General features: G+C 51.4%; 1 protein-coding gene across 1 annotated transcript in view; it reads left to right on the forward strand.

Moving 5' to 3' along the window:
* The first annotated feature begins 7,681 nt into the window (after positions 1–7,681).
* LOC116956577 (uncharacterized) overlaps positions 7,682–12,583 on the forward strand; it is a 153,412-nt gene continuing 148,510 nt past the window's right edge. The window contains exon 1 of the mRNA XM_076054384.1: positions 7,682–8,105. The gene's annotated coding sequence lies outside the window, so the exon portion shown is untranslated. The remainder of the gene's footprint in view (positions 8,106–12,583) is intronic.

Here is a 12,583-nt window from a genome sequence, read left to right on the forward strand (position 1 = left end):
AGAACGAACACCCCAATAAATAACCCAACCCACCTATACAAAATTACACTATATACACATATACATTGTACCCCCCCCCCCCATCAACGCAGCAAGAAAACTTAACAGTGAACAACAAGAGTAACAAGAACCATTATTACAACAAGCGGCGCGTTTTGGCGCGAGTCCGTTTTGCGGGTCCATCGTAGGGGGAGGGTCCGGTCGGCCCGGCAGTGGGCACCGGCTGTGCAGGTGCACCGTCTTCCGTCACCCCGGAAGGGCAAACTCCGTCCCCACCGGGTGGCGCAGGCGCGCTGGAAGCCGTCATTCTTGAGGCGCCTGAAGGTGGAACAGTTAGCGAAGCATCGAGGACAGGTGACGAAGACGCCGTCCGGGAGTCAGCGGACACATCACATGCTCGGCCCGTGTAATGTGGTGGAGGGACGCGCGGCGCCACAAACGGCTTCAGACGCGAGGGGTGTACGTACCAGCGGCGTTTCCCCCACTGGATACGAACGCACTGCGGCCGCATAACCTTCACAATAACCACAGGGCCCCTCCAAGGCCGCAACAATTTCGCCGAGGTCGCCAACGGCACCTGAGGGCAGTGCAGCCAGGCTTGATCGCCTAGCTTCCACGCATGTGTGCGTGATTGGCGCGATCGCAACCTCTCGTTGGCCTTCTGTCGAGAGGAAGAGTTTTGGGCCGCTGCCTCCCACGCCTCGGTCAACCTCAGGATATTAAATTTAACGTGGTCGGCCAATTTCGATTTTCTGCTGGTTTCCGAGACACGGAGCTGAGTCGCAATTGGTGGGTCAACGTCGCGACCGTACATCAAAAAGAACGGCGAGAAGCCGGTTGCCACGTGAGGAGCCATTCTATAGGCGGCCAAAACCCCCAGAATGTGAAGGTCCCAATCGGTCTGGGAGTCACACACCTGGTGACACAACATAGATGTAAGCGTCCTATGCAGCCGCTCCACCATGCCATCGGATTTTGGGTGATAGGGGGAAGTGCGAATCTTTTTCGTACCAAGAAGCGCACACACCTCGTGCAGAAGGACGCCAGAGAAGTTCTTCCCTTGGTCAGTCAGCAGCCGTTCGGGAGCACCCTTGTCGAGGACATAGCCCTGGACAAAGGCCTCGGCAACGGCTGCTGCTGACTGGTTAGCGAGAGGCCATGCCATAGGCCATCGGGTGAAATATTCCACGCCAACCAGCAGGTGCTTGTTACCCCTAGGGGTCGCAGGGAAGGGCCCCAAAATATCGAGTGCGACGAGTTCGTTAACCCGAGAGACCATGATAGATTGTAGCGGTGGGCAGGCGCCTTTCGCTGGTGGTTTTTGTTGGGCGCACTGAGTGCATGCACCCAGGAGGTCATCCACATCCCTTGCCATACCCGGCCAGAAGAAATCCAGCTGGAGCACGGCAAGGGTCTTGTGGGTCCCCAGGTGCAAAAGCCGCTCGTGTGCGGCCCAAACGGCCTTACCCCGCAAAGCGGATGGCACCACAAGCCTGTGCCGGCAGGCCCTCCCATCCCAATGCATTAGGAGCCCCTGGAGCAGCCCGTACGAATCAATCCCCGCGACCCCCCGCACGGAACCCCCTGCGCGACGACGCAACGCGAGGAGGGATGCGTCCTCCATCTGGAGGCGCCCCCATTCCGCAACGGACAACCCCAGCAAGGAGTCCGCACCTCCCTCCCCGACAGGACCCTCAGGCAAGGGGTCCTCAGTGGCAGCAGCGAGAACCGGGATATCTAAGGGGGGGCTATCCTCTGGCGGCTTACAACGCCCCGATCCCCTGAGACAAGCGCAATCTGAGGCGGGCGGCAGGCGAGACAGCGCATCCGCATTAGTGTGCCGAGCACCCTTCCGATATGTGGTCGTGAAATCATAATCCTGAAGGATTTCGAGCCATCGGGACAATTGCCCCGAAGGCTCCGTCACCCGCAAGGCATATTGTAATGCCGCATGGTCCGTACGGACAGTGAAATGCCGACCGTACAGGTATGGGCGATACTGTTGCATAAAAAATACAATAGCCAAGAGTTCCCAACGCGTGACGCAGTATCTCTGTTCCGCCGGAGACAAAACCCTACTGCCATAAGCCACGACGCGTTCCACACCACAGATCACCTGTGAGAGCACACCCCCAATGCCCGTATTGCTGGCATCTGTATCGAGCAGGAAGGGTTCCGAAAAATCGGAGTAGCTCAATGGAGGGGCCCGCACGAGAGCGTCGCGAAGGGAACAAAAAGCGACCTCCTCCTCCTGGCCCCAGTGAAATTTCACTCCCTTCGCCGTCAGAGCGTGTAAGGGCTTAGCAATGGTCGCGAAATCCGCGACGAACCGCCGGCAATAAGACGCAAATCCAATGAAACTCCTGACCTCAGCCACCGAGGTGGGGGTTGGCCAGGAGCTGACACACTGCGTCTTTGCGGGATCGGTGGATATGCCCGAGCGGCTGACGATGTGCCCCAAATAGCGTACGGATTCCCGTAGCAGGTGACACTTTTGCGGCTTAAATTTCAAATTCGCAGTACGCATTTTGAGGAACACGGCGCGCAAGCGCAAAAGGTGTTCGTCAAATGTCTTGCTGAACACGATGACGTCATCCAGATAGATCAAACAGACGTTCCACTGTAAGCCAGCCAAAACCAGTTCCATAAGGCACTGAAATGTCGCCGGAGCGGAGTGTAATCCCATAGGTAACCGGTTAAATTGGAATAGGCCGTGTGGTGTGCGAAACGCAGTCTTTAGCTTGGACTCATCATCCAATGGGAGTTGCCAGAATCCGGATAACAAGTCCAACGTAGAAAAAAAACGTGCGCCAGCCAGAGCATCCAGAGATTCGTCCATCCGGGGAAGTGGATACGCGTCGGCCACGGAGATCTTATTAAGGCGGCGAAAATCCACACAGAATCGCAAGGACCCATCGTGCTTTTTGACAAGCACTATGGGTGCTCCCCATGGACTGGTGGAAGGGGCTATAATGTCTGCAGCCAGCATGTCATCCACTGCCGATTTGACATGATCTTTTTCGGCCGGACTTAACCGAAAAGGATTCTGGCGTACCGGGGCATTGTCACCCGTGTCAATGTGGTGATGCAACAATTTCGTGCACCCAATGTCATATTTGTGTTTACTAAAGACATCGGAAAATTCCGTCAGAAGGGTGCGTAGGCCGGCACGCTGGGAGTCGGACAGATCACTCGTGCCCGAACATAGTGCGTCCATCCAACTATCGTCCCCCTCAGAATGCGGTTGAGCCAGAGGATCGGTCCCCACATTACCCATAACCGTGTCTACCACGGGGACCGGCGTCGCGTGCGCGAGCACAGTTCCCTGAGGAACGACGGCCGTCTGTACGCCAACGTTAAGGACGAGGATAAACGGGTCATCGCTCCCCTTAATGAGCGTTTGAGCGGCCACCAGATCCAGCCCGTTTTCCCCAGCCCTCGAGGGCCCTAACAGAATTCCCTGGTCCAGAACACCGGGCACGAAAGGCCGACGCAAGCGAAAGGGCACGAGCATTTGCGCCCCGGGAGGTACACGCACCGTCCGAGTGACGAACGCTTGTATCGACGCGCACGCTGCCCTTGAGGTGACAGGGGAAGGCAGGAATGTTACCCGTCGGCCCGAGGGAAGCTCGATGCAACCCTGATCAATTAGAATTTTAATCGGCATTTTGCCCAAAAAGTCTGTCCCCAACAAGCACGGAACCGCCAGCGAGGACGAGAGTAATATCGGCCCGGAGAGGTTGATATCGCCAATGCAAATTTGTGCTCGAATTTGGCCTATGATACCCAGCGAACCCCCGTTCGCTGCGTAACACGGAACGGTGACTGGGAGCAAGGGGCGGCTTTGAACGGGAAGAATATTATAAATCAAGTCTGACACAATGGTCGCCGAAGCTCCCGTATCGACGAGGATACGCACCTCGACCCCGTCAATGCGACCCGCGACCACGGACGAGCCTGCCGACGCAGCAACAATGCGGTGGGCCAATTCCGTCCACTGCCCCGGCCCGAGCACCCTCTCGACCCCGCCGCCACCCAACAAACCAATGGGCGTACCCCGAGGCCCGTACACCGAAACGCGCGAGGTGGGGACAGGTGTGTGCACAGGCCGAGCATGTGAGGTGCCGCGACTTGCCGGGTTGCGATGCGGAGGCCTGTAGGCTGGAGCGCCGTCCGACCGTCCCGGCTGTCGTTGACGAGGCGCCCGGCATTCCGCAGCCACGTGGCCCTTGCGGCCACAGTTGTAGCACGTGATGAGCGCCTTGGGGTGCTCCTGGCGATCCAGTGTTGTCCGAGCCGGCCTCCCTCCGGATCTCCACTCCACCGGGCGACCCGCCGCGAAGACCTCCTCCTAGTGGGGGATGGTCGGCGTCCCAGCGCACACCGCAGCTGCGCCCTTGGGAACGAGAGGTGATCGACGCTGCGCTATCAGGTGCGCATGGATGTGTCTTGCTGCCCGCAAGGAGCACATGTCCGCGTCGTCCGCTGTGACGATGGCGATCTGTAGCTCCTGGGCCAACGCCAGGAGTTTCTCCGTCACCATCGCGTCCACCCCTTCGCCGTCCATCCGCGGGAAAGCCGCTTTTGCGAGGGCCAGGAGAGCCGTGCGATACGCCAGCGGTGGCTCCTTCTGGCCCCTGCACCGCTCGTGGAAGAGTTTGCGGCAGTCCGACGATGGCCCATAGACTATGGTGAGGACCTGGAGCGCCGACTGTAGCGTAGATCGCGTTGATCTGGGAGCTGTGATGAGCGTAGCAAGAGCGTCATCGTCCAGCATGGCCGGTAGCGCACTCAACGCCTCGTTGTCCGTCCAGCCGGCCATCTCTTGATGAGCGAGAAAGCGGCGTTGAAAGGACCCCCAGTCGCCGCCATCTGAAACGAACTCCTTCAACACCGGCAGGCGTTGTTGAAACGATGGCTTCGTCTCTGAGAGGTGCCGCGCGCCATCACCGGCCTCTCCGCCGGTGATAGAGGGGCTGGGGACACCCATCGGCGGTCGCGCAGGTGATGACGAAGCGCCCGCCGATTGGTCCTGACAGCGGGCGTCCGTTGGTGATGACGTCACCACCGCTGATTGGCCCACAGCGTCCACGTGGGGCTGCGACCCTCCAATCGCCGTGGTGGACACTGTCATGGCGGCAAATCCGAAATCTGGTGGCTGTGTTTCGGCGGGAATGGCCATTGAACGGCGTTCGTCTCTCTGCCGCCTTTGCGCCCGCAGCCCCGCGCGGTTGATTTCCTCCAGCGTGGAAGCCGCGGCATACAGCAGCTCAGCCAGTCGAGAGTGAGCCGCCTGCAACCCGTCCTCCATCGGCGGCCACTCCTCCAGCGGCGGCTGCTGTTGGGGCGTCTGGGGCATCCTAGGATCGTCGGCCGCGGCCTCTGGCACAATCCCAGGCGAGCCGTCCTCCTCCTGGGGTTCCTGTCATCGGTTTGTACTCCTTGTGTCCATTTTAAGACCACTTCTGACACCAGTTGTAGTGGGTTCCAGGACACGGAGACGGCAGAATAGAAGCAGCACTATTTATTTAAACCTTAACAAGGGTTACACTAGAAGGGGTAGGGGCCCCTCCACCCGTAAAACTCAGGAACACACCCCAGGCTCTCTAGCCTAAGCTCTAGGCTCCCAGTTCCTCCTGGTAGGGCTCTAAGGGAGGCTATCAGATCCGGCCCTGGTTAGGCACAGATCTCGGCACCCTGCCGACCAGACCGGCCCTTAGAAGGACTCTGACTCTGGGGCTCTGGGGCCGCACCACTGGCTTGCTGTGCCGGCCCTGAAAAGGGCAGCGGTCACAGGAGTTCCAGGGTCTCACCTAGCTGGCCTTCTTTCTTCACTGGTTGCTTCAGCCTCGGGCCCCACACTCTGCCCCGAGCTCCCTGGCTCCCCGCACTTTATACCCACTGGAGCCTTAGCGGACGTTGTTGTAGCCACCAAGGTGTGGGTGACCCACACCTTCCCGTGTCATGTGTTTATTCCCCATAGCACCCCTACATATATATAGATAAAGTATATTTAGAGCGAGAAGTATATGTAGAGAGATATAGTATATATAGATAGAGAAATAAAGTATATATATAGAGATAAAGTTATAGAGAGATAGTGAAATAACGTATATGATAGGTAGAGATAAAGTATATATACTGTAGAGATAGAGCAAGTATATAAATAGAGATATATAAAGTATATATAGAGATAAGGTATATGTCGAGATAACGAGATACATAAATTATATATAGAGGAATAAAGTTTTTAAAGATATATATAAATTATATTTAGAGAAATAAAGCATATATAGAGGTAGAGAGACAAAGTAAGAAAATGACAGATAAAAGATAAAGTAACAATATGTATTGATATATAAAGTAAATACAGAAATATAAATAAAGTTAAAATATAGAGACGTAAGTAAAACTACATCAAGATATTAGCGGAAAGCACCATCATGAAGGTCATTAATGATCGTGAGCAGAGGGTCAGGTACTCCAAAAGCACGAAGAACAACCCAGAGCCGAGGCCTACTGATGGTATCATAGGCCTTGACCAGGTCAATAAAGCAGAGATGTAGGTATTGCTGGAATTCCCTACACCTCTGCTGTAGCAGACAGACAGAAAATATGGCATCTGTGCAGGACCGCCCTTTCCTGAAATCGCATTGGGGCTCCGCAAGCCTCTCCTCAGCGTGCCTGGCGAGGCGATGTTGAATAATCATTGCCAGGCCCTTTCCCGGTACACTGAGGAGTGAGATGCCCCACCAGGGCATCCTTCCAATCCTGCGGAACCCGTCCAGTGGTCCAGACTGTTGTTATGATGTCATATAGGGCAGTCTGTGCACAAACGCCACCCTCCCTCAGCATTTCGCTTGGGAGATCATCTCTGCCCGCTGCCTTTCCTGGTCTCAAACTCCGGATTGCCTTCAGTACTTCCTCAACAGATGGCACCTCAGCCAGCCACTCACAGGGGGTGACTTCTTCCAATATTTGAGGCACCGCAGCCTCAGCAGGGTCATCCTCACTTTGTGCCACGATGTTTTCCTGGCTGAAGGATTTTCCATCCCCCAGGACCTCACAGAAATGCTCAGCAAATCTGCAAACCTGTTCCTGGGGGTCGGAGATTGGATCACCGTTTTTTCCCCATCCACTTACATACACACATCCACTTACACACACACACCCACTTACACACACACACATCCACTTCCACACACACATCCACTTACACACACACACATCCACTTACACACACACAGGGACTCACACACACAGAGACTCACTCACACACATCCACACACACACACACATCCACTTACACACACACAGCGACTCACATCCACACACACACATTCACTTACACACACAGCGACTCACACACACAGAGACTCACTCACACACATCCACTTACACACACACATCCACTTACACACACACATCCACTTACACACACACATCCACTTACACACACACATCCACTTACACACACACATCCACTTACACACACACATCCACTTACACACACACATCCACTTACACACACACATCCACTTACACACACACATCCACTTACACACACACATCCACTTACACACACACACATCCACTTACACACACACATCCACTTACACACACACATCCACTTACACACACAGATATAAAGGAGCTACGAAATAAATAAATAAATAGAACGCCGGGCTCGCGGTGCATTGTGGGCGAGGCGCCAAGATGGCGGCGGCTGCGGCGCGCGCGAAAGGCCGCGCGTGAAGCCTCAAAACCACCCCAGCCCCCCACTACAGCCCCCCACTACAGCCCCCCACTACAGCCCCCCACTACAGCCCCCCACTACAGCCCCCCACCGCAGCCCCCCACTACAGCCCCCCACTACAGCCACCCCACTACAGCCCCCTACTGCAGCCACCCCACTACGGCCCCCCCACTACAGCCACCCACTACAGCACACAGCCCCCCCCACTACAGCCCCCCACTGCTAGACACAGCCCCTCACTACAGCCCCCCATTACTAGACAGCCCCCCACTACAGCCCCCTCCCCACGGCGGCGGCGTCCACGCGCGGCATCGGCGCCGTCTACGGCTGAGGCTCGGCGCGCGCTCCGGTAACCACCACAGCGGCACCCCCGCAGACACCACGAGGCCCCCTTAACAACACCCCCCCCCCTAACCCCCTCGCCCCCCCTTTACACTCCCTCGCCCCTCCCCCCCTCGCCCCCCCAACCCCCTCGCCCCCCCCTAACCCCCTCCCCCCCACATAACCCCCCTGTTAACTCACCACCCTCCTTAACCCCCCCTTCTTAACCCCCTTACCTCCCACCCCCTCCTTGACCCCCCCAGCTTATTCCCTACCTTAAACCCCCACTCCCTTACCCTGTACCCCCTTAACCCCCCTACTCCCTTACCCCTTTACCCCCTTGACCCCCCACTCCCTTACCCTGTACCCCCTTAACCCCCCTACTCCCTTACCCCTTTATCCCCTTGACCCCCCACTCCCTTACCCTGTACCCCCTTAACCCCCCACTCCCTTACCCTTAACCCCCCACTCCCTTACCCCGTACCCCCTTGACCCTCACTCCCTTACCCTTAACCCCCCACTCCCTTACCCCTAACCCCCCACTCTCTGACCCTGTACCCCCTTAACCCCCCACTCCCCCCTGTTGTAAGGTCAATCCGTTTCATAGACAGTGCGTAACAACATCATCGTTATTATAACATTATTAGTGAGCATGTTGTGTACACTACTACTACTATTATAGCATGATTAGTGAGCATGTTGTGTACTACTACTACTATTATAGCATGATTAGTTAGCATGCTGTGCAACGGCTACTACTATTATTATCAGAGCGTGATTAAGCACGGTACGTTACGTACGGTGCGAAAGAAGTTCAACATGCGTATGTGTGTGCGTCTCGGTGGCTAGGAGACGTTAACTACCTCGCCTGGTACGCAGGAGGTCGTGGGCTCGATCCCAACCAACCCTGACGATGCCTGCTGCTGTACATTTGGAGTTTGTGTTTCTCTCCCCGTGGTGGCCGCGTGGATTTTTCTCTGGATCCTCTGGTTTTTCCCTCCACATTTAGAAGCAACAGCATGTATTTAGAGTACTAAGTGTGGGTCTCTGTGAGTATTGGTTCTCTATGAGTCTGGATCTCTGTGGGTTTCCATGAGTATGGGTCTCTGTGTATCTCCGTGTGTCTCTATGCATTTAAAGTGTTTGGCAGCTGACGTAAATTTCCACGTGATGATGAAAAGCGAGCCACTCGGTTGAGCTGCTATCATTCGTGATGGCCTGGTCGCTTCTGACAGAATAGCTACACAACAGCTCATTGGGGCCAAACCTGGTAAAATAAAACATGCTTTTAATTTAGTCTGGTTAATGCAGACTTTAAGCCCTGCCAAATGTATCCATTTGGTGTTTGAACATTCCTTACCACCAATGCCTGTGTTAGTGCCATCATCATTTTGATAGTACAGTAAAACCCTGGATTGCGAGTAACCTGGTCTGCGAGTGTTTTGCAAGACGAGCAATATTTTTAAATAAATATTAATTTGATAAACGAGCGAGGGTCTTGCAATACGAGCAGTAGTGCACGTGTAGACACGCTTTGTACTGCCGAGCGTCACGTGATCACAACCGATATACGAGCGTAGATTTGAAGCTTTCGTGACTGCAAGGATTCATCTTCTTTGTTTTTTTTTTGGTAAAGTCACGTAGGTAAAATAAAATAAATGTTTTATTGAATGAAAACAAGTACATTTAGTTGTTTTAATTCAATAAAATGAATGAAAACAACTAAATTTAGTTGTTTTAATTCAATTAAATGAATGAAAACAACTAAATTTAGTTGTTTTTATTCAATTAATGAAATAAATGAAAACAACTACATTTAGTTGTTTTAATTCAATAAAATAAATGAAAACAACTAAATTGAGTTGTTTTAATTCAATAAAATAAATGAAAACAGCTAAATGTAGTTTTTGGTTCTATTCACTAAAGTCACGTAGGTAAAAAATAAAACAACAAAAATCACGACGTTTCAGCCACAACACAAGTGGCCTTCATCAGGTGAAGGGACCAGACTGTCTAGAGGACAGCGCTGGAGTGAACACAGCCAAGCTCAGACTGCGACCTTTAAGCTGTGTGAGAGGAAACAGAGCGCCTTGACAAAGGAATTAGCATACAAATTAGCATTTCATTGGCGGACTTAGCATGATGAACGGTGTAGAGGGGTGAACATGTGCAGGTCGGCGAGGGGGGGAGGGAAGGGGAGAGTTTACATATTGATGGTGTGAAAAGGGAATTTAAGCAGCTGCGAAAGTTTGGGATACCACTACTTGAAAAAATATACTGTACCATTGAAAATTAGTTTAATGTTTGGTTTGATTCAGAACATCTTTCCAATGGTTGCTTAATTTGAAACCATCCTCTCGGTTGAAATTGTGTCTGTGTTTGTAAATCTGAATTGCCTCGTGAACAAATCTCTGATAAAAACCCGTGGGTTTGCAAAGAACCTTGGTATCGGAGAAAATTATATCGTGATCACCCACAGTGTTGTAACAGTGATCAGCTACGGCAGAAGAATTCGTTCTGCCGTGTTACAAATCTGATTTGTGCTCGCGAATTCGGTCAGAGACATGTCGCTTTGTCTCCCCGATATAGCAGTCACCACACGTCCAGATCAATTTGTAAACTCAGGGGTATTGTAAGTCAGGAATGACATCCTTCACGGAAGGAATCAGGTCACGGATTTTGTGTACTGTATTGAACCGGACCTGGATCTTGTGTTTGTTTATAATTTTGGAGATATTTTTAGTAACGCCTGCTATATATGGTAGTGTGATGGTTTTGATCGGAGTATCAAGTGGTTGTTTCTGTATGGAGGGAGAAACAGCTTGGCGGATGGTACGGTCAGAGTATCCATTCCTTTTGAGGGCCAGATGTACATGTTTTAATTCACTGGTCAGGTGGTGTTGGTCCGAAATGCAATGAGCCCTGTGGTATAACGTTTTGGTGAGATAATTATTTTTCATCGGGTGGTGGTGGGAATCAGGTTCCAAGTAGGAATCTGTGTGGGTGGGTTTCCTGTAGACAGAATGTCCCAATGAGCCATCAGGTCTTCTCTCAAACAGAACATCCAAGAATGGCAGCTTGCCATTTTTCTCCACTTCCATGGTGAATTTGATGGCGGGGTGTCTGGAATTAATGTGGTCTAGGAAAAGGTTCAGAGCCGGGAGGCCATGTGGCCAAATTGACAAAAGTAAACTCCCCCTCCCCGACCTGTACATGTTCACCCCCTCTACACCGTTCATCATGCTAAGTCCGCCAATTAAATGCTCATTTTTATGCTAATTCCTTTGTCAAGGCGCTCTGTTTCCTCTCACACAGCTCGAAGGTCGCGGTCTGAGCTTGGCTGTGTTCACTCCAGTGCTGTCCTCGAGACAGTCTGGTCCCTTCACCTGATGAAGGGCGCTTGTGTTGTGGCCGAAACGTCGTGATTTTTGTTGTTTTATTTTTTACCTACGTGACTTTACCAAATAGAACCAAAGAGTATGGATCCTTGCAGTCACGAAAGCTTTAAATCTAGAATTAAATTTAGTTTTTTCATTCAATAAAATGAATGAAAACAAATAAATGTAGTTGTTTTCATTTATTTTATTGTTTTCATTCAATAAAATAAATGAAAACTAAATTTAGTTGTTTTTATTAAATAAAATAATTGAAAACAACTAAATTTAGTTGTTTTATTTCGATTTAAAGCTTTCGTGACTGCAATGATTCATCTTCTTTGGTTCTTTCGGTAAAGTCACGTAGAATTCAATAAAATAAATGAAAACAACTCAATTTAGTTTTAATTCAATAAAATAAATGAAAACAACTAAATTTAGGAGAGTGAGAGAACAGGCTAGCAGTGGAGAGACTAGGAGAGTGAGAGAGAACAGGCTAGCAGTGGAGAGGCTAGGAGAGTGAGAGAACAGGCTAGCAGTGGAGAGGCTACGTGACTTCACCGAAAAAAACTAAAGAGTATGATACACGAGTGCTTTGATATACGAGTGCTTCGGATTACAAACACGTTTCCGGAGCGAATTATGCTCGCAATCCCAAGGTTTTACTCTACTGTACTGGCGAAAAGGTCCCATAGATAAAGTTACGTTACGTGATGCTGCTGATGGTGCTGATGAAAAATAATAATGGGCATCTGGCAATAAAATAGGAGTTAGGATGTTCAAACACCAAATAGAAACAGCTATTGCGAGGCATCATCAAGTACTGCATTAACCCAAACGTGCAAACACACAATGCTCTGATAATGATAACGTATATAGCATTGTCTTTTTGTTACACGCTTTTATTTAACTCACTGTGTCTGTTGTTGATGTCGTATCCTCAAATCTTGTGACTCAATTTTAACCCACTTCTCAATGTGGTATCGACTGCACACTTGGTATGCTTATGTCATACCGATGACAATACTATATTCTATCATTAAAAAATAAAAAAATATATATTTTTAAACAAGATTTTCTACATGTTATGTTTCGGCTTGGGTCTAATTGTCCACGCTCAACTGAAGTTGGC

Source organism: Petromyzon marinus, chromosome 66 (genome assembly GCF_048934315.1).
Source record: "Petromyzon marinus isolate PM22_M1 ecotype Great Lakes invasive population chromosome 66, UKy_Petmar_22M1.pri1.0, whole genome shotgun sequence".
In the NCBI taxonomy this organism is placed as follows: domain Eukaryota; kingdom Metazoa; phylum Chordata; class Hyperoartia; order Petromyzontiformes; family Petromyzontidae; genus Petromyzon; species Petromyzon marinus.